Here is a 27,704-nt window from a genome sequence, read left to right as displayed (position 1 = left end):
AAGAAGATATATTCTCAACAGTAAATGATTTCCTTAACATAAATAATGTTTTATGGAAAAACTATATTATATAATCCTCCAGGAAGCAGCTGCTTTGACCTGAACAAAAGGATGTTGGGAGCGAAGGTAAGGTTTAATTTCAAAAGCAACTACTGCAACAAAAGAGATGCTGAAGCAAGAAGATAGTCAAGTGTTAAAGGATTTTTACTGATGTGGCTGAGAGGTGATCATAGCATTTTGTACCAAACAGGTTTGCCTCACAAAAGTTGTCCAACTTAAAGATGAGTTAAACATTTATCTTTTACAAAAAGACTAAAGTTCTAAATTTGCTGAATTTCGTGATAACTGGCTGTAGGAATATGCTACTTATAGGCACAGTTTTTAAAAACAAAAACATGGTTTATCTATATCTTAAAGGCAAATGAGACATATTAAAACATAATAAGAAAATAATTGTGGTCCAAAAGAAAATAATGTGTGTCATCTTAAAATACTCTTATCCGCACTCTAAAAGGAGAACTCACTTCCAACTTTTGAAATGTCTTCCCGAGTCTGAATGAATTTTGAACTCACTTATCAAAAATATATAAATGCAAATTTTCACACTGGAACCATAAGGATAGCAAACTTTTCACTAGCCAAATTTGCGTAACTGATGGAGAGAAATTTAACAATGAATATCTCCAAACAGAAAGTACAGCCAAAGATGCACGTATTCTTTTTGGGTGTATGTCCCTACATGAGCTGTCTTTTTAGCTAAGACAAGCATTAAAAACAAGTACCAAAATAAACAGATTAAAGAGCCAGACTTTGGAATTTCTATATCATCAAGTACTAAAACCAACATTTTTCAAACATATTCATTGCTCCTGCTTTAAAAAATATATATTTATTCTAAAAACATAGGGTAAACAAAAATAGTTTTGAACCATTAGTAATATTTATAAAGTACACTATGCACTCGTAAGGGAGATCACCGATTTCCTTCACCAGGTTCCAATGTCATTTATTATGATATGAAATAAGCCAAATCAGTCAAGAAGTAATTATTCTTTATAAATAAACATTAGATTTTTGTGAATCCTTCCAGGAGATATAACACCAACTATAAAGAATTTTCAAATTAGGGCTTTCATAAAACCTTGTTACTGAATTTCTATTATATTTAAGGGACTGAAGGACATATCATATGAGTAAAACCAGGTCCAATACTCCAGAATTCAGGGGCATATTAGACAGTCACAATTTTCTATAACATAAGGCAAATCGAGTAAGGCCTGTAGGAATGAAGAAGAAAGCAATTAATTTTGACTGGTATCAAATAAATTCACAAAGAATGTGCATGGCAATGGAGGTAGGTTTACAAGGGTAAGTAAAATTTTGACTGGAAAAATCAGGGAGAACAAACCATGCTTGGGAAACATGCATAAAGGTATTAAGGCATGTACAATTTGGGATAAAGAATACATTGTATTTTCAAGTCACACTATTGTCTTGCTATACTGAGTTAGCTAATACCAAACACAGTAAGCTCCTCCTAAAGGTAATTTCCAAAAAAGCATTCAACTTTTAGTACCATTGTAAGATTTATGATTCTACAATATTTGGGCCTATTTAATATGTTTATAGTCCTAATGTTTGCCAGATATCACCATTTTTCACCAGGAGGCTTAAATTTCAATAGTCTTATATAATATCTAGCCATCAATCCTGGACTACCCAATCTTGCTATTCTTCTCATCTAAAGGGATGACTTGTCCCTCCTTTTCCAAATCTAATCTCTTCGCCTATTTTCAACTCCTAGTCAATTCTGCTGCTTTGTGGTCCCTGCTTCCTCAACTTCATTCTCAACTGATTCCTTGTATTCTGCACTTAAACTGCCCTCTTCTCTATTTTGGGGAAGAAAATACCTACCTCTTAGATTTCTCTATTATGCCCAGCTCTTCCTCCAGCAGAAAAACAGTATGCATTTTAAGACAGATGTCTTAAAGTGTGGTAAGTATCTTAAAACACTAGCAGGAAGAGCATGTGATGAAGTTTCAGAAATCATATATTTGGAGGCTTTAAAAAATATTTCACAACAAAACTTTTTCAGATGAATTTTTATACAGCATCCCAAATATATAAAACTGGCAAATGTGTTGCTAATTCTATTTTATGTTCAAATACATTATATTCATTATAAACTCAAAGTGAGAAACTGAGGGTCAGGGATGTTAATTACAGTCTTACCACCACCTAAGCTGCCCATTTATTTTTGTATAATTTTGTATTTCAAACAGAGAAGTAGTTTCAAGTAGGTAGCAGCTCGTAACTTCACTTTGCAGTCTCAGGATACTCTTCAAATACACTGATCCAAAAGTTTAAGTAAATAAGATGATCTTTTCTTTCAAAAACTGACTCAGTAACAATATCTAACTGCTTATAAGGCAAATAAGAAAAACCCAAAGCTTGCAATGACCTATAAAAACATCTAGGATACGATATCAGAACTTAATGTTACATGTTCATTGTCACTACACAAATGACTTACACAAGATGAGTATGCACCCAAAGAAAAATGTGCCTGGGTCTCACCTATCTAATTAGGCACAGTGCATGTGCCACAGTAATGTATAGTTCAGACAATTTTATAATATATGAATAGATGTGCACAAGACTGAATTTTTAAAAAATCTACTGTGATTTACAACTTCCTTATCAATTACCCATTTAAAATTCTCAAGCAGAGATAGTGAGAGCTTTGTTCTTCAGAATGCCTGTCTCATCCTACCCCCCAAATTAACCATGTATCAATATAACTATGTAGCACTATGGTCTTCAATGTGTTAAAATTTTATATATATACATGGCATATATATACATACACATGGGTATATATAAATGAGTCTATGAGGGTGCCAAGTCCATTCAATGGGGAAAGGATAGTCCTTTCAATGAATGGTGCTGGGAAAACTGGATATCCATATGGAAAAGAATGAAGTTGGACCCTTACCTAACACTGTACACAAAAATTAACTCAAAATACAACAGATGTAAATGTAAGAGCTAAAACTATAAAATTCCCAGAAAAAACACAGGGAAAACCTTCATGACATTGGATTGGGCAATGATTTCTTGGACAGGACACCAAAAGCATAGGCAACAAAAGAAAAAATAAATGGGACTTCATCAAAATTAAAACCTTTTGTGCATTAAAGGATACTACCAAGACAATGAGTGCTTGTTCCAGCAGCATATGTACTAAAGAATACATGATACAGAGAATATTAGCATGGCTCCTGCACAAGGATGACACAAACTTGTGAAGTGCTCCATGTATTTAAAAAAAAAAAAAAAAGACAGCCCACAGAATGGGAGGAAATAATTGCCCAGAGAATGGGAGGAAATAATTGCAAATCATACATGTGATAAGGGGTTAATATTGCAAGTATATAAAGAACTCCTACAACTCAACAACAAAAAACCCACTTTAAAAATGGGTAAAGGACTTGAACAGACATTTCTCCAAAGATACACATATAAGCATATAAAAAGATGCTCAACATCACTAATCATCACTAATCATCAGGAAAATCCAAATCAAAACTACAATGAGATACCACTTCACATTCATTAGAATGGCTATCATTAAAAACACAAAAAGAAAAAACAGAAAATAAGTATTGGCAAGATGTGGAGAAAATGGACCCCTGTGCATTGCTAGTGGTAATGGTGCAGCTGTGTGGAATACAATATGACAGTTGCTCAAAAAATTAAATATAGAATTACCATATGATCCAGCAATTCCACTTCTGGGTGTATATCCAAAAGAACTGAAAGCAGGGACTCAAAGACAGCAATATTCATGGCAGCATTATTCATAATATCCAAAAGATAAAAACAACCCAAATGTCCACAAATGGAATATTAAGCAGCCTTAAAAAGGAAATTCTGATACATCCTACAACTTGGATAAATCTTGAAGACACTACGCTAAATGATATGAGCCAGACACAAAAGAACAAATATTGTATGATTTCACTTATGTGAAGTACCATAATAGTCAAATTAATAAAGTAGAAAAGTTGTTACCAGGGATAGGGGTAGGGGAGGTAGAGTTATTGTTTAATGGGTAGAATTTCATTTTGGGATGTTGAAAAAGTTCTGGAGATGGTGGTGATGGTAGCACAACAAGGCAAATGTATTTAATGCCACTGAACTGTACACTTAAAAATAGTTAAAATAGTAAGTTTTATGTTATGTACACTTTACCACTATTTTTTCGGACTATTTTTCTTTTAGAGATGGGGTCCTGCTATGTTGTCCAGGCTGGACTCAAATTCCTGGGCTCAAGAGATCCTCCTGTCTCAGTCTCCCGAGTAGCTGGGATTATAGAATACCACCATGCCCAGCTAATCACAAATTTTCTAAAAAATGATATGTACTTGTATTGCTATGGTGGTAGTATAGGATGGTGGTTAACAAGTTTAAGAATTAGGCTGCCCAGTTTTAAACTCAGCTCTGCAGTCTTTGGGCAAGTAACTTACTGTCCGTGCCTGTTTTCTCAAATAGTAACAGAACCTATTTCACAGGGTTATGGTGAGGATTAAATAACACATGTAAAGTATTTAAAGCAGTGTATGTTATATAGCAGTCGCTTTTTATCATTATGAGTTTAAAATACATCTTAATGAGATTTAAGCCAAACATCTGCAGAACTTCTGAAGCACCCCCTCAAAATTCTTGAGTTCCATAAAACAGTTTGAAAACCAGTGATCTAATAAAAAACATCTCACTTTATAGGTAAAGCAATTAGGAGTCCAAGATAAGTTATTTGGCTGAGGTCACATCTTGTTTCACTAATATTAATTTTCCTAAAATAAGAGTTTGGGATTAACAGTACTAATGTTGACATTCAACTACTTCCAAACCAAGGAAGGCAAAGCCATGAGATTTTATAATATGTATCCAAGAATCTGTGAATAGTGTCTTAGTTATCCCCACGATGCTAATTTAATAAGTATTTATTTATGGGGTGGGAACCAAAAGGTAGAAAACACATCATAATTATCCTCAAAGACAATGGTTAACAACACCTCTTCAAAAAATAAAGTGTTAAATATTTGTGAAAACACACTCAATTGAGCCCACAAATCCACTTCTTTCAGCCAGTTACTTACTCTATAATCATAGTTAGACCTCTGAGTCTAAAAAATTAGCTGCTGCTTCTATCAAATAGAGATAACATTTATCACAAGGTAACATCTACAAATAATTCTTTATGAAATTCAAACAGAAGAGAGCAGCAATCCAAAAAATCATGAATTAAGCCTTGCAGACATTTTGTATTTACTTGAATAGGGCTATATACGGTTTCTGGGAAATTCACGACACAGAAAGCAAAATAACCCAATCTTTGAAGGTCAGACTCAACAAGAACTAAAAAGCTTTTGAGCCTCTTTATTTTGCCCTTCCCCCAGTGGTCTTCCTTCACAATTCAGCATCAAAGGATAGCATCACCTCTATGTGGAATGTCCCCCCCCTCCCATCTGCACCTGCTGAAATCCTACTCATCCTTAAAGGTTCCACTTCAATGTCCAGGCATCCATGAATTTTCCCCCAATGTCTCCAATCTAGAATTAATCTCTGCTTCACTTCCCTATTCTACACCTCTACTTCAACATTTTATTATATAATGCACTGTATTACAATTACCCATATTCACTTCTTCTCTACCCTCCCCCAAGATAATTTCCAGAGAGCGGGAGAGGGAGGAAAGGAATTTAGCGTGTTGTTAAACACCTCAGCACCCAGCAAGGTGCTACTCATTTAGCATATATTATCTCATTTAATCTGTATGAAAATCACCTGGGGAGGTAAACCGGTGGTGTTATTCCCATTTTACTGACAAGGAACGTACTGTATAGAGTTCAAGCAATTACTCAACATCACACTGTTAGCCAATTGCAAGAAATTGGGACTTTGGTTTCCTTGGCTCCAAAGAGCTCTTTCCACAACCCCATTCTCTAGGTCTTGTTCACTTGGTGTCCCCCGCCCTGCCTGACAGAGAGTAGTTATTCCATAAATGTTTGCTGAATTTAATATTCTCATGGACTCAATTCCACCCTTTAACAATCCGATCACGCCTCATGCCTAACCCGCGTTACCTTTACAGCGGACTTCATACATACAGAAGCAGCTCTCCACATCTCCATGAGAAATGCTGCAGACAACATAACCCCTTATTGGGAGACCGACTGAAGAACTTTTCCATTCTCCCAGATTTCCCCAGCTGATCTTCCCACAGTACATAAGAAGTGCACACATGCAAAACACATGTAACACTTACACCCTTCCCGAAAGCTCTTATTTCATATTAAGCCACGTCTTCGTGCTTATAAGCAATAAGGTTTATGCGGTTTCCAACTCACACCGTGGGGACACCTTAAGACACTGCCTGAATAAGAAAACTATATCTTTCAGGCCATCTTAAAACGAAGGCATCCTAACTAATACTATTACACTGCCCCCACCTTCCCTGCGCCCCCCTCACCCCAACTGCAGTTTGGATTTCCGGCGGGAATGTATATACACACGCAAAGGTGAGATGGGGCGGAAAAGCGGTGGAGCAATTACTTAGCCTGCTTAATCAGAAAAAAGACACAAGGCGCCCCGCCTTACTAAATCTCTGCACTGAACTCATGCTTGAAAGATGGGGCGCATCGAAACCTAAGCAACCCGACATCCAGACGCTGGTTTCTGCGGCCAGTCGGGGGAGAGTCCTTTCCTCCACGCGCTCCCAGGCTACCAACCCCTGGTGCCGGGTCGGAGAAGCCCAACCGCACCCTCTCCAGGCGGCCCCATACCTCATTGTTTCCCTCAGTCGCGGTCCCCCGGGGTGCAGGGTGCAGTCCCGGCCCCGCCGACCCCCACCCACCGGCCGGCCGCCACGCCGGGCGCGGTCCAGCGGCCCCGAGCCCGGCAGCGACCCCGCCCCAGGCTGCGGCCGCCCGCACCGCGCCCGGATGGCGGGGCCGGCGCCTGGAAAATGGAGGCGGGAGCGTCTCGCAGCCCCGCGACCGCCCAGCTCCCTCCCCTGGCCCCGAGGACGAAGCTGAGCACTCACCGTGGCAGCCGCGCGGCCCTCCGGCTGCCCTGGCTACCGTCGCGGCCCCGGGCAGGGCAGCCGCAGCTCGCGCTCCTCCAGTCGCTGCCTCCGCCTCCTCCCCAGGCGCCGCACTCCCTCCACGGACACGCAGCGAACGCCGGCCGCTCCCGCGCCGCGCGCTCCGTGACTGACTGACTGACTGACTGACTGACGGACCCGGCGGCGGAGGGGCGGGGCGGCCGCAGCGCCCCGCGGCGGCGGAGTCGAGTGTGACCGCGTCTGGCTGAGTCGCAGAAGGCGGGGCCCGGAGCCCGGCGGCCGACGGGGTGACCAACTCGCGCCGGGCCGCGCACTCCCCCCGCCCGCCTCCAACCACTCACTTCCGGCGCAGGCCGCTGCGCCTGCCCCTCCCGCCCGCGCCCCCGTTCCCCCCCTCCCCGCGCCCCCCGCCCGCCTCCCCTCAGGCGCCGGACCGCACCCTGCCAGTGCTGTGCTCCCTGCCCCGCCTTTCCTCCGCGCGTCCCGGTGAACGGCCTCCAGGAACGAGTGAATCAGAAAATGAATGAGTGGGGAGGAAAATCCCGGTGCGGCCCCACCCCGTGTTCGCCTCTCCTAGGAAGCGGGCCCAGCCTCCTCTATCCGAGGGCCCTGGGAGACACAGGAGCATCGGGCGGCTCTGTCGGGGAGCTGTAGGCGTCTACCTTTAGCCATCCATGTATTCAGAGACGCCAGAAACGCATCAGCTGTTGTCTTAGGCACTTACAGGATCATTGTCGCTGAAATCTGTGAGGCTCTTCTTTAGGAAATCCCATTTTGGCCAAAAACTCTCTTTGCGGTTTCATGCAGTGTATTAGGAAGCTTTTAGAAACTGCACATTTCAATTATTTAATAATTTTAAAAATTATTTAATGTTTTAACTTAGAAATCTGTTTGAGTTCTCAATGTTCCCCCCTTACTGAAAGTGTGTAGGAGTAAGGTGTTGGCATTTTTCTTATCACCAAGCTCAGATACTGCTTACTTTGATGTAGGTTTGACTTAGGCAGACTTTTAGGTTTTAATTTATGTCCTTATTTTAACCTTCACCTAAAGTTGATCAAAGGAAGGGGGGAAGATGGAATTAAATCACTCTGGCTTGGCTACATGCAAAGAAAATTTGTTGACAGCATTAAAACAATCGAGGAATTGGGAGTGTGAACTGAAATTGGTTGCAGGGAAATTCTTTTTTATGTCTTCTCGTCCATTTGCTAAGAATTTCTGTATCTTGAAACTTCAGAGTTGACTGTACCTTTCTGAAATCCTAGCTCCCTAAGACCCAAAGTGTTCATTTCTTTGTCCTATGGCCAAATCCTGGTTTGTTTAATTACATTCTTACTTCCTGTACTCTTGAGGACTTTCGAGTGGTTTTGGTCATTTTTGCACAATCTGTTCCAAACTGGTACACAATCTGTTTCAAACTGGTATTTAGAGCCATACAATACAGTTACTGGCTGCCTTTTACACTGGAGATATCTATACTTTGGAAACATACCTGCATTTATGTATTTTAAGTTCAGAAGGTGCTTCAATATTCTGGCATAAAATAATACTACTGTTTCTTATAAATGAAGATGGTGCTGATGACCAATTCTTTTACCCTTCTATTCCTTTCATGTGGAATTCATCATTCATTACTTCTAATCATAATTATTTTAGTAAGTTATGATCTTCCCTAAATGAATGTAATACAACAATTTATTCATCATTCTATCTTCTAAAATATCTAGCATAGTACCTTGCACAATAAGTATTTATAAATTAATAAATGCTTTTAAAATTTTCATAAGTGATCATTTCATGCAAATCTGTCTACAGCCTCTAACCTCATTTCCCTTGTGATTAGGTTTGTTGAGATTAGACACACTTGGGTGCCAAACCCAATAAATTCCTATTGTCATCAAATGTTATTACCAGCCTCTTTGATACCTTACAAGGAAGGAATCAAATCTTAAAAAAAATAGACCATAGAGTTCTTTTTAGATAGCTTTTAGCCAACTCTCTCCTTCAGGTGCTTAGGTTAGTGAAGGCTACATAGAAGAGAAAACGAAGTCACACTTTCAGTCATTGAGAAAAATAAGTGTGTTCTCATCAGTTCCTTTAAACCATTAAATCATTCATTCATTCAATAAGAGTTTATTAAGCTCCAGCTAAGGCCTAGGAATACAAAGACAAGAAAGACATGACATGATGCTTCAGTCTAGTGGGTAATCAAGGTAAGGAAGGCACTACTAGAGAATAGGAAGTTTGTTCCCAGATCAGGAAAGCCTTCCCAGTAAGAGATTCTTGAACTGAATATTCAATGACAGGGAGGAGCTAACCAGATGAAGAAGGAGGGAACAGGCATTCCAGACAAAGGCAACAATATCTGTGCAGGTGTGTGAAGACACCAAACAGCACAATGCCTTAGGCTCTGCAAGTAATTCCATTTTGTCAGGACAGGCACAGAGAAGGGACAAAGAGGTGGGGGAAGGGTGGGAAGGGCCTCATGACCAAAGGGGCTCATGTGCTAAACTAAGGAGTTTGAACTTGATACTCTGGGAAATATAATAAATAGTAAAATCTTTGAAGTATTTTAGGCAAAGAACAACTGGGTTTGTGGAGACAAGACTGGAGTAGGAGACAATTAGGAGGTATAGCAACAACCCAGATGAGGTGTGCTGCAGGTCTCAATAAAAGCAAGAGTCAGTAAAATGGGGATGAGGCACTAGATGGGAGACATATTAAGGAAGTAGAATCTATGGGATTTGATGTATAATTGGACATGAGGGAGTAAATGAGAGGGAAACAGATGACTCTCGGGATTCTGGTTTAGGAGACTGGATGGTGGTGACCTTCTCTGAAATAAAGAGCCCAGAAAAAGGAGAAGTTTCACAAAAAGGAGCAATTTCTGAGGTAGATATTATATACAGCACTTCCCAAATGTATTCAACCATGAAAACCCTTTTTCCAATGGCACATCACATAAGACCTGTTCCACAGAACATACTTTGGGAAATGCTGACCCAACTGGCTGAATGCCTGTATGAGAAAGAATAGTACCATAAATCCAGGCATCTCAAAGGATTTTAGACCATCATTTCCCAAAGTGGGTTCTTTGGAACTCTAGTTTCATAAGACTTTAGTAGTGTGATGTCCCCCAAATTTTAAAGTTCCTTTAATCAAATAAGTGAGACATATATACTAGGTTAAACAGTTCAATAGGTTTCTAAATTAGAGAGGTTTTTAGTGGCTTTAAAATGTTAATGAGCACTGGGAACTTCTGAGATAGTTATTATATACAGTGCTTCCTAAATATATTCAACCATGAAACCCTTTTTTCCAAGGGAACATCACATAACACAGGTGTTCCACAGAACACACTTTGGGAAATGCTGACCCAAACCATATTTTTGGTTTATAGCAGGGGAAACTGTAGCCCAAGACATGAAGTGACTTGTCTAAATAGTTATTATTGGCAGATATTGGACTACAATCCATATCTTCTGACCCCAGTCACATTCTCTTTCTACTACATATTGCTTTATGAACTATAAACTCATTCTAGCACCTTTCACCAATCATGGGGAGAAAAATATTATAAAAAATTATGGTATATGTCCTTTTAAATGAGGTTTAAAATCAGTAATTTTTAAAGGTATGCTAATTTGTAATGATTAGTACTTTACATTAGGTGAAAAGATTTGTACATTGGAAAAGTGGGACCAATTGTCACCTTAGTATGATCTTTCTAACAATTGAACAAGAGACTAATAAAATTAAATCACCTAAATAATAGGACATTTATCTAGTCGTGCTAGCCCTGAGATAGCCTTAAATAAAATAAACTTTCAGAAATGGATAGAAACATTTAAATTCTTCCCAGGGCCTGTAATTCCAGCACTTTGGAGGCCAAGGCAGGAGGATTGCTTGAGACCAGGAGTTTGAGACCAGCCTGGGTAACACAGTGAGGCTCTGTCTCTACAAAAAGTTTGTTTAAAAAATTAGCTGAGCACAGTGGCATGTACCTATAGTCCCAGCTACTTAGGAGGCTGAGGCAGGAGGATCATTTGAGGTCAGGATTTTGAGACAAGCCTGGGCAACATAGTGAGATCCTGTCTCTACCAAAAAAAAAAAAAAAAAAACCAACTTAAAAATTAGCCCAGCGTGGTGGTGCACATCTGTACTACCAGCTACTGGGGAGGCTGGGGCAGGAGGATGGCTTGAGCCCAGGCATTTGGGGTTGCAATGAGCTATGACCAGGCCACTGCACTCCAGCCTGGATGACAGAGTGATGTCTTGTCTCTAAAATACAACAAGAACAACAAGAAACAAACAACTCTTCCAAGAATTTTAGTGTTGTTTTTTTTTCCCCCTTCATATTGAAGGTGTCTGGTACTATGAAAATCCACACCAGATTTTGGCTTTCTCTCTGCACAATTCCCCTGATTCTAAAGACTCTAATAGCTAATGGATGGTAGGGTTTTTCTCATCCTGAAATCATAATCCTTATCCCCAGAGGAAGAGCTTTAGTTCTTCCTATTCTTAGAAAAATGAGACAAATTGTTTTTTCCTAAGAGACTTCTTAGGACTCTGGAACAATTTTTGTTTTAAGAGTAGCTTCTGTACACATTACCTTTGAAACTAGTTATCAGTGTTTTAATTTACATTTCAGTAATTCATAAAGCATTGGTTTCATTTTTAAATGCTGTATTCATTTTTAGTAAGCAGATCAAGGACCATCACATGTGGTATGTTTTATTTTATTATATTATTTAATTTTTAATTATTATTTTTTTTGAAGACAGAGTCTCAGTCTGTCACCCTGGCTAGAGTGTGGTGGCATCATCATCCCTGGGCTCAAGGGATCCTCCTGCCTCAGCCTCCCGAGTAGCTGGGACTACAGGCGCGTGCCACCATGTCCTACTAATTTTTCTATTGTTTGTAGAGACAGGGTCTCACTCTTGCTCAGGCTGGTCTTGAACTCTGAGCTCAAGTGATCCTCCCCACCTTGCCCTCCCAGAGTGCTAGAATTATAGGCATGAGCCAACATGCCCGGCCATCACATGTGGTATAAATATGTTAAATGTATGAATAATTAATTACTTTAAAAATTCAGTAGTCATAAGTAGTGGAGAAAACACTATTATTACTCCATTTATCAAAACTATTGCTTTAGTGTTCACTGTGTCCCCAGCTCTGTCTAGAATCACTAGAGAAATATAATAAATAGTCTCTGATTTTTAAAAATGATACCACCCATTGTCCGCAAGGATGGAAAGAAACAGGCACTTTTGTACTCACAGGTGAGAATATGAATTGTTGCAACCTTTTTCTGAAGGTCAGTTTGGCAATAGACATTAAAAGGAGTAAGAACAAAACTTAGCTAAGACATTGTGGGATGATGGCAAATAATTGGAAATCCCCTAAATGTCCAGCCATAGGAGATTGTTTGAGAAAATGATGATTTGTTAGAAGAATATTTTTTGATATGAAAATATGTTCAGTTAGTCAATAAAAAAGTTACAGACATTATTTACAGTATAAATTTATTAAAAAACATATAGGAAAAATCCAGAAGGAAATGCAAGACAAAGTGTCTATTGCAGAGTGTTATGGCTTTCTTTTATTACTTCATTTTTTAACAATGAACTTGTATTCTTTAACTGGCAATTAAAGTGAATGAACTAAATCAATATGGAGAAAAATCTCTAAAACATATTGAGGAAAACAACACATAAAGCATATATTATTTAATAGAAGATAATTAATTTTACTTTAAAAGGGATCTCTGCATTCAAGAAATTTTGCTTATGAGACAAGAACATACGAAATAACCAGAGAACAACTAAATACTAAGCTCTGATACCGATTGTAAGTATAATAGGTGTTAAGGGAATCAATTGAGGTTGGAGCAGGTTAAGATGATTTCACGGAAGAAGTGAAACTTAGCTGGCACTTGGAATCTGAATGCCAAGGAGAGAAACTTAGAGTTAGGGATAGTTATATAAGGTGAGGAGGGCCTCACATGGTCCATACTAGAGGCATCTCACCCCTCCCTGTCAAGTATTAACAACTGCAGAACGGTTGATCCTTGCCTGTAAGCTTGTTTCTGCTTCTTGCCTACAAGTGTGATTTACATACCCTAACTAATGTAAATATGTAGCAAATAGAGTATGACATATCCTCTGTAATATTTTTAAAAGTTATTTTAGTTGTTTTTTTAGGAGTAGCCCTCTGGGGAGGCATTTTATCTGCAAAATCTGTAGAACTGGACATTTCCAGATATTTACTTAGAACAAATACAAACTATTATGCAAGAGCAGTTGTCACAACAACCTGAACCCTTGTGCATGTTCTGACGTCTATACCAATCAGACCACAGATGAATTCAACCAGTCAGAACTCAGCAATTCTCTGATTACCTACACATTACAGAGTGCTATTTTTATGCCAGCTTTTGAAGGTGATAACTAAATTGCTAATAGTAGTAGTAACTAAAAGCAATTTTAGATTTTCCTAATATTATATATTTATCATTTAACACATTTTTCCTTTATAATTCATTTAGGGCAGTGGTCCCCAGCCTTTTTGGCACCAGGGACTGGTTTCATGGGAGACGATTTTTCCATGGACCAGGGAGGGGGTGGGAGGTTGAGGATGGTTTGAGGATGATTCAAAAGCATTGCATTTATTGTGTACTTTATTTCTCTTATTATTACATTGTAATGTATAATGAAATAATTATACAACTCACCATAATGCAGAATCAGTGGGAGATCTAAGCTTGTTTTCCTGCAACTAGACGGTTCCATTTGCAGGTGATGGGAGACAGTGACACCCAAAGCGTGTTGATTATGTCCAGTCTACTCTGTAATCTTGTTTTAGTTGCTGTCACTGCAGAAAACCCTGCTTCACAAACATAGGATGTTGGAAATGGAAGCAGGCTTTTCACTGCTTTTGTGGCAGCTTCAGGATATTGCGCCTTGACTTTAATCTAGAATGTGTGGAGATTTGAAGTTGTCTCAAACATACTTTAAAGGCCACCATCATTTGCGATCTCAAGCACTTCATCCTCTTCTAGCATGGACAAAGTTGACTCACGTGGCTTACTCACAAATGGATCGTGGATGCTTTCCTTCCTAGTTCAGGGGTGTTTTGTGGTTGGAAGTAATGCTCAAACTCTTTTGAAAGCTGAGATAGGTGATCATGCACCAGCTGGGAGAAATAAGGCCCTGGCTCAGTCTCTTTCAAAATCTCTGCTAATGTTTGAAACATGTCAAAAATCCCAATGCCCACTCGGTTCCCCATAATTCCAGTTTATCTTTGAATGCAGCCACTTTATGTGCTGACTTGAACACGGTTGTCATTTTCCCCTGAAATGACAGGTTGAGTTTGTTGAGTAGGTTGAATATATCACACAAGCAAGCAAGTTTTGCGACCCATTCCATCTCACTGAAATGTGCTGCCAGTGGTGACTGTTTTTCTAAATTTCTGGAGTGGCTCTTGTAACTCAAAAACTCTGGCCAGTGATCTATCTTTAGGAAGTCATCTCACTTCCGTGTGTAAGAGAAGACATGTGTGCTCTGTGTCCATCTCCTCACAGAACTACATAAACAGACATGAACAAAGGACTTGTAATTTAATGTGGTTGATAATTTTAATCACATCCTGCAAAATGTTGTTTAGTTCAGATGACATTTTTCAGCTAGCCAGCTTTTCTCTATGGATAACACAGTGGGTAGGCTCAAGTTCAGAAGCGACCTCCTTGACCTGAACAGTGAAACCAGAAAGCTGTCCAGTCATGGCAGCTGCTTCATTCGTGCATGTACCAACACAAAATGACCAATTCAATTTCCTGATATGTAATCATTCCATGACTTGGATAGTTCTGCAGCTGTGGTGTTGGTTGGCAACAAAAATGCACATCACATATCCTCATGCACAACCTCCTGAAAAATATATTGCACAATAACAAGCATTGTTGCCTTGTTGTCAACATCAGTAGACTTGTCAATCTGTAGTGCATACCATGGTGACTCATTAATCCTCTGTAACAATTGTGCCTCAATATCCTCTGCTATTTCATCAATTTGTCTAGTTATGGTGCTAGCTGAAAGAGGAACACATGCCACCTTTTGAACTGCAGCCTCTCCTAAAAGTTCGTAGCAAATGTCCTTAGCAGCAGGCAGGATCAACTCTTCATCAATAGTAAAGGGCTTCTTAGCTTTAGCAATGCGGTTAGCCACTAAGAATGATGCTATCCATGCAGACACATTTGATGAAGTAGTAGCCTTCAATAATTGCTTCTGTTCTTTGTGTTCATGTTTTTTTCTTTTGAAAAACTCCAAAGGCTTGTCTTTTAATGCTGGGTGCTTGATCTCCATGTAGTAAAGCAGTTTTGAAGGTTTCATGGCTTCATTGGATAGCCGGTTGCCACATATTGTACAAAGCAGGCTTAGAGAATGTGAATCACCTGTTGCAGTGACCCATAATTTAAGTAGGACTCTTGGTATTTTCTTTTAGATGCAGTTATCATTTTGTTGCAGTCTTAGAGTCTTCTGCTGTCTCATCATTGGGTCTTTCCCCCTTGATGGGAGCTGGAGAGTTTCTTTGAGAAGCTCTCTGGCGACATTTGTTTTTACTTATTTTTGCTAGGGTTAGCTTGTGGGCTTAGCAGAACTGTGGCTGAGACAAGTGCACAGTGAGGGAAAGAGGTGCGGGTGGAAGTGGTAAACAAAGTAATGGGTGGGCCATGCATGGACTAAAATAAGTGTCGGATTCTGACTTAAAGCCGGCCACCAGATGTGGCTGTACAATTGAAGTACATCAACTCACTTGCCATTATAAAACCTGCCATCAGATGCAGCTTTATAAGTGAAGTAGGATGCTCACTTGCCACTATAAAGCCTGCCACCAGATGCAGCTTAATTGTTACTTGCCACTCACTGATAGGGTTTTGATATGAGTCTGCAAGCAATTGATTTATCATGGTCTCTGTGCAGTCAAACTTATCTGCTAATGATAATCTGTATTTGCAGCCACTTTCCAGCGCTAGCATCACCGCCTCAACTCCACCTCAGACCATCAGGCATTAGATTCTCATCAGGAGCATACAACCTAGGTCTCTAGCGTGTGCAGCTTACTGTAGGGTTTGTGCTCCCATGATCCCACTGCTGATCTGACAAGAGGCAGAGCTCAGGTGGTGCAATGATAGGGAGCTGCTATAAATACAGATGAAGCTTTTCTTGCTCACCCGCCACTCACCTCCTGCTGTGTGGCCTGGTTCCTAACAGGCCATGGACTGGTACTGGTCCGTGGCCTGGGGTTGGGGATCGCAGATTTAGGGAATTGGTGAGTGAGTTGAGAAATTATTCTCTCCCATTGTTACCTCATGGTCATATTTGCGTGATTCTTTGTACTGCCTGACAAAAGCTGTTTGAAGATATGTCATGGAAAAGCAAAGTAAACAGATGACTAGCTGATCTCTAGAACTTTTGTTGAGTTATGTGCTTTGAGGCAAGGCTATGCCAAAGAACATGACATCACCTAAGTGCTGTCACTGGGTCCCATCAGTCATGCCTTTCAAATGTCCCCATATTGTCCCTTCTTCACTGTTCTCTCTGCTACCACTCCTCTCAAAACCATCATCTCACACCAGGGTTTTGCAGAAGCCTATGGGCTTGTTTCCTGTAAGCCTTTCTCTTTCCTTTTGAAACACCCTGCATAATACTCCTAACCAATCTCTAGTACTACCAGGACCACTTTCACTGTGTCATTTTTCTGTTAAAAAATTTAAAAATGTATGATGTTTTTATTTTGAAAAATATGCATCACAAAATTTCATGTCTAGTATGATTCTGACATTGTTGAAAACAAAAAACCCAAGCCCACAAATATGTATATGTATTTGTTGTATTAATTTCCTATTGCTTCTGTAACAAATTACCATAAATTCAGTTGTTCAAAACAATACAGTTGTTATCTTACAGTTGTGGAGGTCAGAAATCCAAAATTGGCCTCAGTGGGCTAAAATCAAGGGTTGACTGGAAGCTCTAGGGGAAAATCCATTTCATTGCCTTTTCTAGCTTCTAGGAGTTGCCTACATTCCCTGGCTTATGGCTCCATCCTCAATCTTCAAAGCCAGCAGTGTAGCATCTTCCAATCTCTCTCTGAGTCTGACTCTCCTGCCTCTCTTGTAAGGACGATTGTGATTACATCGGGCCCATTGAAATAATTCAAGATAATCATTCTATCTCAAGATCCTTAATCACAACTGCAAAATCCCTTTGCCGTGTAAAGTAACATATTCATAATTTCCAGAAATTAGGATATGGATGTCTTTGGGGGGAGGGGCATTATTCTATCTACTACACCTATCCATAGACACACACAAATATACCATATGCATGAAAAACTAAAAGGAAGCATGCCAAAACATTAACGGATTGATTATTTCTATGTTAAGAACTTCAGGTGATTTTAATTTTTCTTCTTTGCATTTGATCAATATTTTTCCGGTTTTTAAAACTGATCTTGTGATACTTTTATATTCATAGAGAATGTCAATAACAAAAACAATTCAGTAAGTGTTACTATAGGTGACATCTGCTATTTCCTTTACTCTGCCCTCTTTTCTTCTGGAGACAGCATGATTCTTTTGGAACTGCTCCTCTCCACCCAGCCCCCAAATCAACTCCATAGTTCTAAGAGCTTCATGGTACCTCCTTACCCTGGTAACAGGGAAGAACATGTGATCCATGTTGGGGTAAACAGAGGCATTCCCAGCATTTTTTCTCTCTCTCTTTCTTTTAACTGGAATTAGGAGAAAAAGTGAATTCTCTGAGTGCATTTCTCAGAAAAATGCAAAACAGAAAATGCTGGTGACTACAGTTCTAATAGCATAGAAAACATGAGAACCAAGCAGAGATGAGGAAAACAGAGAGGATGAATCCTGGTGGTATTTGCATCCTTGGTTTGGGTTGTCTGAGGACTGGTCATATTTCCCTCCTTCCCTAGATTTGGATATGTACACAAATAGATTCCCCTTTCTGCCAAAATTGACCTATCATTTGCAACAAAAAAGTCAGGATTAAAATAGTTAGGGATGTTTTTAAGCCTGCAACAATTCCTTGTTGCTTATAACTGTCTCAAATTATTAATAGCTCTTCTGACTGGCTTCAAAGCTGTTCACAACCCTCTCCTCCTCTGCCTCCACTTCGCTCTGGCTGGCTTCTCATCTTTTCTTACTCAGTTTACAGAGTTTGCTTTTGTGGCTTTGCTCTTGTCAGTCACCTTCTCTGTAATACCTATACCTCCCCTCCCTGCCCATCAAAATCCTATCCAACCATCCTAGCCACCTCCATGAAACATTCCCCAAATCAGCTGGGGAAGGCGTACCTCTCTGAACGTTTATAATATGCAAGGTCTGTACCATGCATTCCACACCTATGTCCACTTCTTATGGTTTCAGGTCACCCCAAATAAATTATTAACTCCCGAGGACAAGAACCATACTATGTTTTACAAATTGCACTCATACAACCAGCTGTGCATGTTAATTGATTAAATCACAGGTTAAGCAAAACAGAAATATTAAGGTACAGTCCTTCAAAGAAGAAAGCGCAATGGCCATTGTCAATATTTATAAGTTAGAAACAGCCTGGGACATTGGAGGACAATTTTCATGATACTAAGTTGTCATCCTTATGCTGCGTGTTTTCTCATCATTTCCCCAAAGATATTTTAAGAATGGGAAGTAAGACCTGATGGAAAAAGAAGCATCCAGAATTATTTAGCTGTGGGAATGAAAAATGGAAGAGAACCTAACAACTTTAACATTTGTAAAACTTTGCTATTCAGAAGATAGTTTCTTCCTCCATGGGAATTAAGACTGAGGTGGGGAATAAGTACATAATCACGTAATGAAATTTAAGTGTGTCTAGATAGATTTTTCACCCTAAGGGTGTCAAACAATAAAATGAATTCTGAACTCTGAACTTTGTATAATGTATTCTTATGGTAGTTCTAAAAAAAACTTTGGAAATGGCTTTAGGATGATTTTGCCTAAAGGTAAGGAATTGAATAAGGTGATCACAAAAACTTCTTATAAACTCTAAGAATCTATTTTATAAAACTTTAATTTTATACAGAGGGAAGGAAAATTTTTAATTTTTAAATATTATAGCCCCATATTCAGATGCTTTTATCATTTTCTCCATGAAAGGAGGCTCTCTTATTCCAAATATATATGGGGATAAGTTAAAAACCTTTGTCTGATCTATTTATCTGCTTTCTTCTAAAAGAAAACTTAACTGTGCTCAGTTTTAACCCTGTCTGCCTTTGAAATTATATCTGCCTTTTTTTTTGGCAACAAGTGGAAGTATAAATTTTAAGTCCAAATCAGGTATTAAAAACACTCAAAAATATTCCCTGCCTGGACAATGACACCCTTTTCCCAATAATTCTAACATGAACACAAAACAGAGGCCCAACTCTGTGCAGTTCAGTGCATCAGGATCAGTAGAGCACCAGTGACATTCCCCAGCCCACATCCAGAGGCAGGGAGAAATGAGTAGGTAGAGCACAGGGCACTTTTAGGGCAATAAAACTCTTCTGTATGATACTGTAAAGGTGGATACATGACATTATATATTTGTCCAAATCCATAGAATATACACTACAAAGAGTGAACCCCAATGTAAACCAGGGAATTTAGTTAACAATAATGTATCAATGTTGTCTCATCAGTTGTAACAAATGTACCACCCTAATATGTTAATGATAGGGGAAACTGGCGAAGAAGCGTAAAGGGAGCGTATGGGAACACTCTGTACTTTCCATTCAATTTTTCTATAAATCTAAAACTCCTCCAAAATTATCTATTTTCTTAAAAAAAAAAAAAAAAAGCAATTCCAAACAACTGAATTAGTCATTTAGGGAAAAGAAAGTATGAAATAGCTATATTGCTATCTCTTGTTAAGAATAATTTTATACATTACCAATATCTGTAATAAATTGTCTTCCCAATCTTTTAAACATTCAAGAAAACCTTGTTGCTGTAATGACCAGAGGCTCATTGGCAATAAATTAAACTTGAAGGAATGAATATTTTCTGTGACTTTGCTTACACACTATGAGCTGACATTGGGGAGAATACCAACTTTTCCTCCATAAGTAACTGATAATAGTGCGGCAAACTTTCTCTTTTCCTTGTCTACCTCTATTTCTACAGCAACAACTCAGTATCCATTTGGCTTTTATTTGGTGGGAAAAAAGCTACATTGGCATCGATGCTGGATCATGGATAGATAGTAGTTAATATTTTCACTGTTCTTGTTACACTATATTTTAGAACTTGACCATATAATGGGCTTACCAGTACTCCAGAAAGAATAATTCCTTTCGAAGCCCGCTATTATGGACTTTACAGAGGTTGGACACTGAGTATTATTAAAGGCAAATAAAAGGATACTGTTAAGAGCACATAACAGGGAATACACTTGAGGAATGAGTGTTGCCTGTTAGTTCAGGGAGCAAATGAATGGGGGAAATGAAATGATTGCTTGAATGAATAGGGTGGTTTGAGGAATGATACAGGACTATGTATTTAAACGTACACTGGTACACCAAATGCTTCATGTGTATTTCAAGATCACATTCGCAGAGGAAAATAGCTAGTTCTTACATGTCATTCACTGCAGTAAACAACACTGGATTTTTTCCAAAGAATATCAATTGTTGGTGAAAGGGACCATTACTCTGTCTCAGTAGGGGAAGGAGGTATATCTTCTTTGTGTTTCTCTGTTTGGTTGTTCTGGCTCTGAACCTCAAATCCTCAAACTCTCACAGGTGAAAAAAATTTTTTTTGTTTTCTTAAATTAATTTTGACTCCCATTCCATGACAAAGGCAGAAATTCAAGATCAATCATTGTTGTGGCTCCCCTCCCCTGTTGTTTCCAAGCTCCTGCCAAGGAAGTGCAGAGGCCTTACACAGCCTCAAAGCACGGGGCAGGTCCTTCCGTCATCTGCCTACCCTGATCCCGCTGGTCCCGTGGAGGCGCCTTCTGTCGTCCTCAGAGTCCCTCAGATCCAAGGCCTCTGCTACTTTCATACCGTCCTTGGACACAGGAGCCTTTGGTGAGCTAGAAATGCTTGGCCACCTCTTCAGGGCACTGCCAGGGAAGAGAGGACAGGACAGGAGTACACAGACATCTCTCATTTTCAAGGCACACCCACCCTTTTCGACCAGAGTTCTCTTTCCGCTTAGTTCTCTTTTCCCTCCAGAGAATCCAGTGTGGACTTCTCTGTGAGCTTAGGCATTTTGGGGGTGGGGGGCGGGGGACAAGAAGGGAAGTATCTTGCAAACAACTTCTGCTTTCCTTTCCTCCTTGTGACATACTAATACTTGCGAGGCAAACAAGCACAGGGCCAACTACCTTCACGAATATGGGATGAGAAAGAGGAAAATACACAGAGGAAGCCCTAAATACGTATCTCAAAAGCTTCATCCTCCCACATAGTCAGATTGCCCAAGCTTGCTCAGCTGAGTCAATAGGGAGTCTTTTGCCAGCAAACAGGTTAATCACTAGTAAGCTGCTTGATAGCTACCGTCTTCTACAAGTTCACCCAGAAATTCTGATTGAGAAGAAAAGTCAAAGGTCAGAAGAAGAAAAATGGATGCATGGAATTGTTTCCATACTTCACATTTATTTTTGTGTTTTTTTTTTTTGGGGAGAGGGTTTTACTATATCGCCCACGCTGGTCACAAACTCCTGGGCTTAAGTGATCCTCCCACCTCAGCCTTCCAAGTAGCTGGGATCACAGGAATGAGCCACATTTATTTTTGTTATAAGTTTAATTCCAGTAGGTAAAATATTAGAAGTATGAGCACATAAAATCTGGGTTAATTGGTAAATTAAAAAAAAAAATTTCAGTAGGGACTGTCCTGACTCTCCCTTAAAAAAATGTGGATGAAAATGTAATTTAGATAGTTACAATTATACTATAAGAAGAATCACCTGATGATTTGTAATAAATCCCCTCCAGTGTATGTATGTTTAACTCGCATTCACAGATTTTTTTTCCCCTAAAATAACTTGGTAAACAGCAAGGCAAGTCACTATCAGTAGTTTCTTCAGTGATAATGTTTGCAACTTCTGTAATAACTTTTGCTCTATAATTACTATTTTTCTTTTCCTAGAAGCTCACGAATTGAAAAAGGGAAACAGGAGTTTCCATTTTGTCTGGAGATTTTGTATTCTCTGTTCCTCTGCTTCAGTTTTGGATACATTTATGCATGTGACAGCAATGCTAAGTAAAAGTTATAATTAGAATACCATGGTAGTGTAGGATGAGACATATATATACACACACACACACACACACACACACACACATCTATATAATAGAGCTTCTTTGCTGTTACCACAACAAATAATGGGAAACCACAAAGGCTTCTTATGCATTTTTCTATTTGAAGAGCCATCCATGTAGAATATTTGTCAGAGCTCTACCCTGCACTAAGTGATATATTTTTTTCTACATATTTTTACCATCTTTCTCATTGATATTTTTTTGATTTTGTGTAACAAAAACATTCTTTCCTTTAAGTATTATCCAAAGGGACCATAGCTTTTAGTAAAATATCAGTGTTTATTTAAACTGTTTTTTAGTTAGGTTATATTTCCTTAAACTTATTCTACAGAAGACGATGTGCACATCTGCCACCGATTATCCATGTCTATGTATCATGGTTCATAGAACTAGGGACATTAAAACTGCACACATGGAAGGCCAACAAAAGAAGCTATCAGCTCTCAGTATAATGTGAGGATGTGTGCCTGATTCTTTCCTGAAGGCTCCAAGAAGGGGGAGAAAAATCTTTTTCTTCCAGCATTCTCTAAGCATCACAGTAACTGAAGAGCAAATTATCTATATGAAAATTTTTATCACATAGAAACATATACTCCTAGAGTATCATATAGAACAAAGAATTATCATAGATGACTCCTTCTGGATTTTTGGCTTTGCCTAACCTCCTGTCACTCCAATCCATGTCAGGTAGACCTAGGTATTCACTCACTCAAAAACTTTTACTGAGGGCTCACTGTGTATCAGGTGTACTACTAGAGACATAAAAGCAAATGCAGTCTGGGGCTGAAATGCTTAATTGTGTCCCAGGGTCACTGTGGGAGCTCAACTCTACTGACTAGTTTGGCTTTGGGGGTGGGGGATGAGAGTGGGAGTTTTGTGTTTCCGACTGATCACCTGGCATAGGGTGGGTGCTTTGAAGGCTAAGGGAATGGGATGCTGTGCAGCCAGACAGTCTACTTAGAGCACAGCTATGCAGTCGTGTTAGAGCAATGAACAGAAGCCCAGGCAAGTGGTTGGTAGGTGGTAGGGAGGCCTGGAAGTGGGTAGCACTTCCCTGGTTATGAGTCTAGGGTTTGGGATAACATTTCATTTCCCAGAGGATAAGTGCAAGGTGGGTCACAGGCCTAGAGTAACTAGAGTGGGAACTATAAAAGATACTATCGTTTGCTACCCAGAAGCTTTCCCAGGCTCTCTCCCTTGCCATTAGGGGTGGTCTATGTGATCCAATTCTAACGCAACAGATATTAAGGTATAACCACTGGGAGTAAGGGGTAGCCTTCTGGGAAGTCTTTTACTTTCCTGTTAGACAGGGATAAGCATAAATGCTAGGAATATTTTTTCCTTCCTTTTGGTTTCTGGCCTTGAATACAAGCATTCTGTATGTTGCATCAGTATGTAATGATCAAAGGAAACATGCTAAGCTTGGTGGAGTAAGAAGAGAGAAGCAGGCTGGGTCGTTGACATAGTAAAGCCATTGCTCCATGGCCTGTCCCAGTCTTCTTGTCATGTGGGAAAAAAATGAACACTTGCTTTGTTAAGCCACTGTTGGGATTTCTGTTGCTTACAGTCAAACATATTTCTAATTGAAATATTTAGGTTATTAAATATGAAATGTCTGATTTCAAATCAAAAGTGTAGTTTATTATATCTCAAACAAGAAGCAGTACAACTTATCAAAGTATGTGCCTAAACTATTGACACAGTTTTGCCATTTTAACTGTAGCTTGTTTATGCCAGCAGCAAAAAAGCCTACAGAGCAAATGGCGATGAAATCACAAAAGTTGTTTTCCACAGCTTATTGAGAATTGAATATTTTTCCTTGCAAGAGGTAGTCCAAAGCCTGGAAGAAGTGGTAGTCAGTTGGTTCAGGATCTGGTGAATACAATGGATGACAGACAGTTTCCAAGTCCAGCTGCTGTAGTTTAAGCAGCCTTGTTTGTGTGACATGTGGTCGAGTGTTGTCTTGTAAGGGGATTGGCCTATCTCTATTGACCAATCTCTGCTGCTTAATCGCAAACATCCTCATCATTTCATCCAATTGGTTGCAGTAGACATCCACTATAATTGATTTACTGGGTTTCATGAAATTGTGGTAGTGGATAATACCAGCGCTGGACCACCAAACAGACACCATTAGCTTTTTTTTTTTTTTTGATAAATATTCAGTTCTGGATTGTGTTTTGGCACTTCATCTTTATCCAACCATTGTGCCAGACGCTTGCGATTGTCAAAAAGAATCCATTTTTCATCACATGTAACAATATGGTGTAGAAATGGTTCACCTTTATGTCGTGACAGCAAAAAAAGGCCAGCTTCCAGACGATTTCTCTTCTGACGCTCATTTAATTCATGCGGTACCCATCTATCCAGCTTCTTTACCTTGCCTGTGTGTTTCAAATGGTCCAATATCAGTGGAATAGTAACATCAAACCTTGCTGCTAATTCGCGCGTAGGTCCCCACAACAATGTCCCTAGTTCTATGATTATGCCTGAAATTCTTTTTCTCGACAACTTCTTTCATTGCCAATTAGAGATAAAAGACAAATAAATGCCTAGTTGAAGAGGTACATTGACTGAACCTCATTCATAGCATGGTAATAGGCCAATTAATCAACAAACCTAAGTGACTGATTTGGGGGAAGCGATGGGTCCTTGAAGGATGATGAGATGGAGAGAGGCTGCATCGGGCAGGACGACTGGGATGAGTCTTATTAAAAATGGGGCGAGGGGGACCCAAAAGGCAAATCCATTTATTCCACTCAAGAATATTGCTTTTGAGTTGCACAATACACAGTTCTCATTATGTAGAAGGGAATGTGTGCTTGTGTATGTGATTTAAACGTTGCCAAATTCACTATAAAGCAGTTTCATTCCAGATAGAATAGGTCCAGGTTTACATAGTAAACTATTATGTAACCACTGTTAATCACTCCTATTAACTAAAATAATAGTGATGACAATAAAGATGTACATATGACCATGTTATTTCTGACAGAAACACACAAAGTGTGCATATTCAGATGATTCACCCAAATCATTGGCTCCATCTCTTTCTCAAAGAGGAAGAAGCTGAAATCCTATTATCCCTCTGTGTGTCTGTGATGCTCTGTCTCCATTTACTTTTACATCTTAGGAGCTCACCTCTAATGCCAACTTAGGAGTTTTTATTTTCCATTTTAATCCCTGAGTAAATGACTTTTTTCATATTTTATCAGAAAATTATTGCACTATGAATTTGATGTGAAAGCTAAAAGCATAAGTGAGTGCTTCATATCAATTAAATTGAAATTGGGGGCTGGGAGTGGTGGCTCACACACTTTGGGAGACTGAGGCAGGAGGATTGCTTGAGGCCAGGAGTTTGAGGCTGCAGTGAGCTATGATGATGCCACTGCACTCTAGCTGGTGTGACAGAATGAGACTCTGTCTCAAAAAAAAAAAAAAAAAAAGTTGAAATTGGACTGACATTGTTTTTCTTCGGGTACATTCCATATATGCTGTGAGCATGGCATGAAATAATGTTTTTACAGCAATAAAAGAATGCTGAAGGCCATTTTTGTTAATATTGAATGGTTCTTATTTTTCTACTTATTTTTTAGGAAAATAAATTTTATTTTTAATTTTTAGAAGTAAAAAATTTATAGTACTTAAAACTGTTAAAAGTTAGTTGATAATCTCATACAACATTAATGTTTTTTTTCTTTTCTTGAAAATACTCAAATACACTTGCATTTCATCCCTTAGAAACAGACTATAGGATATTTTCATTTAACAAGTACTGGGAAGAAAAAAATTCTACAACATCAATGTTTTTCATCATGATACTTGTAATATCGAGTTTTATGTCAATTTAAACTATATCAGAAGAAAAAATAACGAAATTAAAATCACTGGTTCTCTTATCTTTAGTTCTGTCTCCATAAATAAAATCTATCACTTTTCACAATAAGAATTATTTTTTAAAGTCTAGAAAAGAATTTTGTGATCCTTGAATCTTTTAAAATCACATTTAAAAGTGTGCTATGTGGAAATTAAGGACATGACAAAAATAAAAGGAAAAAAATTATGACAATTCTTCCCGCCTCTTATGGTTAGGGCTGTTGCTAGAACACGGCTCCTGAGTCAGGGCCTAGATTTCCCAGCCTCCTTTGCATCTAGGTGTGGCCATGTTATAGTTCTGGCCAATGGAATGTGAACAGGAGTGACGGTTGCCACTTCTGGGCCAAGACTTTCAAAAAACAGGTGTGCCTTTTCTATCTGCAGTCTCCTCTGACATCTCTTCTCCTTCTTCTGGCTGGAAGCATGTGACAATGGGGCCCTACGGGAACTGGAGCCACAGATGCATTGAACCTGGGTTTTCAAATCAGCATCTGGAAGAAAGCTGCCTACCAACCTATTTTGAGGCAAAATAAACACCCAAATGTGTAATAGCTGAAAGACAGAAGCTTATTTGTTATCAGTAGCTAGTGTTACGCCAGCAATACGAGTACCCTTTTTACTGTCATTTACTGGAAATTTACAATAAAAGATTCTGCTGGACTTACGTGAATGAATAGATGAGACTCATTTGCAATTAACAGCACCATTTGGATGGACATTAACTTGTTAAATTGTGATAAAAAAATCCAACATACATTTACCCCTTTAACAATTTTTAAGTGTACATTACAGTACTGGTTAACTGAAATTTTTGTACAACAGATCTCCAGAACTTTTTCATCTTGTGTGGCCGAAACTTCTACTCATTGAACAATAACTGGACACAGATTTTAAAAGTCTTAAATAGAAAATTTATGTTCTAAAGGAGGTAAAATATTTTCTTAAAGTCTTAATTTCAGTACAAGCATAGCATAACATTTAACATTGTATAGCTCTTTCTATGTGCCAGACAGTGTTCTAGGTGCTTTCTTGTATTATCTTAATCTAACAACAACAACAAAAAATGTGCAAGACTTCTGAAGGGGGGTGGGAATAAAACTGGATTGAGAGGCAAACTCCCTTTTCTCTATCAAACCTAGGACTGATTATTCCATATTTTAAATTAATGAATCTGAAATGAATCTGATCATTACATATTTCAAATTAATGAAGTTTAATATAAAGAAGAATGTTTTAAAATAATTATAGGATTTATTATTAACATGAATGTTCATTAAAATAGATAAGTACAGCATGGTTCTGATATTTCTGATATTTTACTGCTTATGATGGTGGCTGTTCCGATTTTTCT

General features: G+C 39.0%; 1 protein-coding gene and 1 non-coding gene across 5 annotated transcripts in view; one reads left to right on the top strand and one right to left on the bottom strand.

Annotated features, from left to right (window-relative positions):
- RAPH1 (Ras association (RalGDS/AF-6) and pleckstrin homology domains 1) overlaps positions 1 to 7,402 on the bottom strand; it is a 99,839-nt gene extending 92,437 nt beyond the window's left edge. For 3 of the 4 annotated variants that reach the window (XM_069484109.1, XM_069484280.1, XM_069484364.1), the window contains exon 1: positions 7,109 to 7,402. The gene's annotated coding sequence lies outside the window, so the exon portion shown is untranslated. Of the gene's footprint in view, positions 1 to 6,848; positions 6,900 to 7,108 lie in introns of those variants that run through there. The other variant, XM_069484190.1, reaches the window with a different exon arrangement.
- Positions 3,220 to 3,324, top strand: LOC138387919 (U6 spliceosomal RNA). Its single transcript, XR_011234012.1, has one exon. It is a non-coding gene; the product is annotated as a U6 spliceosomal RNA (small nuclear RNA).
- Positions 7,403 to 27,704: the final 20,302 nt, after the last annotated feature.

Source organism: Eulemur rufifrons, chromosome 1 (genome assembly GCF_041146395.1).
Source record: "Eulemur rufifrons isolate Redbay chromosome 1, OSU_ERuf_1, whole genome shotgun sequence".
Taxonomy (NCBI): domain Eukaryota; kingdom Metazoa; phylum Chordata; class Mammalia; order Primates; family Lemuridae; genus Eulemur; species Eulemur rufifrons.
This window is presented reverse-complemented; position numbering and strand designations above follow the sequence as displayed.